Genomic DNA, 1,993 nt, shown 5'->3' with positions numbered 1-1,993 from the left:
TAGGCTGTAAGCTTTATGGGAGCAGATCGCCCAGTCTTTTCTCCAAAGGAACTACTGGGTAGGTTTGAACTGCCAACATTTCAGTTAGCAGCCTGAGCTCTTAACCACTGCTTGGACAGGGCTCCTTATCTGGTTCCCCCACCACCCATTTCGTGGAGTCCACTGGACTTACAGCAACCCCACAGGGTTTCCAAGGCTGTAAATCTCTACCAAAGTAGACTGCCACTCCTTTCTCCCAGGGAACTGCTGGTGGTTTTGAATTTCCAACCTTTTAGTTAGCAGACTACTGCTTTAACCACTGTGCCACCAGGGCTCCTTCCTTATCTGGTTAGGCACGTTGTTTTTGAAGAATGGTGTGGTTCTTGAAGAAAAAAGTAAATGAAGTTGCTTCAAGGTGCAAGTTAACCCTGATCAGAGCAGCAGAGGAATAACACCGAAGGAACAGGCTCAGCGGAACACAGTGACAAGTGTAACCTAGAGCTCACAGCATCTCCGCTCCACCCACATACAGGTGTGCTGGGCAGGTTTTGGTACCCCATGTTTCAGTGGTGGAAACTGCAGGCTGATCTCATTGGAAGAGGGAAAGAGCTATCAAGTGAATATAAAGATTCCTCTGTGTTTACAGTGAGTATAGATTAATTCTGGCAAGCTTTATGAGTTTATGACGCCTCTGCGCTTTATCAAGGTAGAGGGGGTGGAAGGATTCCAGGTTAGCACCAGCAAATCTCTGCTCTGCTGATATCCAGCCCTTTTGGAGAGTTAAGTAGACGCCCCATTGAAACCAAGGTGAAGAATTTTGCTCACTTCATTTACCTTGCTCACCTCCTTCTCCAAAATCAAAGATCCAGATTAAGGGTGACTTTTGTATCCCTGTACTACCTTTTACTTCCCCACATGCTCCGACTTGCATTCTGCTTGTTCTTGTTTATAAAGAATATCTTCAAATCCATTAAAAAAAAAAAGAAATATACTAAAACACTGAGCACTATTGGCAAAGTTTCTATTTCCAATTTCCAGTATTGATCTAACTACCTTTCAGTGTTGGAAGTTCAAACATAAGGACAGGAATAAAAATAACGCAGTGGAAGTGTGTTCACTATTCGCTGTCTGCAGCACAACGAAAACCAAAAACCAAGTCCCCTGCAGTAGTCTACTGCGACCTGTAACGACCCTACAGGACAGAGTAGAACTGCCCCATAGAGTTTCCAAGGAGCGCCTGGTGGAATTGAACTGCCGACCTTTTCGTTCCCCGCGGTAGCTCTTAACCACTATACCACCAGGGTTTCCCTCCGTAGCAAAACCACGTCCAATTCGGCCACCGTGACCCAGTTGCTGGTTCAAGAACCACGCCCGGCGCTGAAGGTCACAGCGCCCCGCCCACGCCCCCTTCGTAGAGTTAGCTCCACCTCCTTCCCCTCCCACTCGTGGGACGTCCTAATTTAGGCCCCGCCCCATCGCTATTATCCAGTCACCACCTTTCCCTCACCGCCGCTGACGGCCTCTTCGTCTTAACCTGGGCACGCACGCATACGCGGACGCCGCACGCCTCTAAGCTCTCACCACAGCCGCGCGTTTAACTCAAAACTGCCCAGTCCACAGGCATCGGCCTCCTTCTCCGGGAGCCCCGCCCTCCCGCGTGGCCACGCCCCCTGATAGTCGCCGGGTCCACCAGGCGCATGCCCGGCGACTTCACGCCTGTGTTCCTCCGCAAAAGCTCCGCCCCCAGGTGCCCGCCCCGCCCCCGAGGGGCGTGCTTACCGCTCCACTCCTGAGCCGGTCCGCGAAACCTCCGCCCCCAAGAGCGAGCCCGCGTCCCGCCCACAAGGGCCTGCTCAACACGACTTTGGCGCTTGCCCGCTCTGCCCCGTGGGATTCGGCCCCACGCTCTGGCTCCTTCACACGCGCGCCCGCACCTCAAAGGCCCCTCCCTGTGCGCGCGTCCGCGCTCCGCCCCGCCGCCAGGCGCGCTCCCGTCCGGCCAGCGCCACGTGCT

The sequence above is a fragment of the Loxodonta africana genome, chromosome 5 (assembly GCF_030014295.1).
Source record: "Loxodonta africana isolate mLoxAfr1 chromosome 5, mLoxAfr1.hap2, whole genome shotgun sequence".
In the NCBI taxonomy this organism is placed as follows: Eukaryota; Metazoa; Chordata; class Mammalia; order Proboscidea; family Elephantidae; genus Loxodonta; species Loxodonta africana.
The sequence above is the reverse complement of the archived record's forward strand: the minus strand, read 5'-3'. Positions refer to the sequence as shown.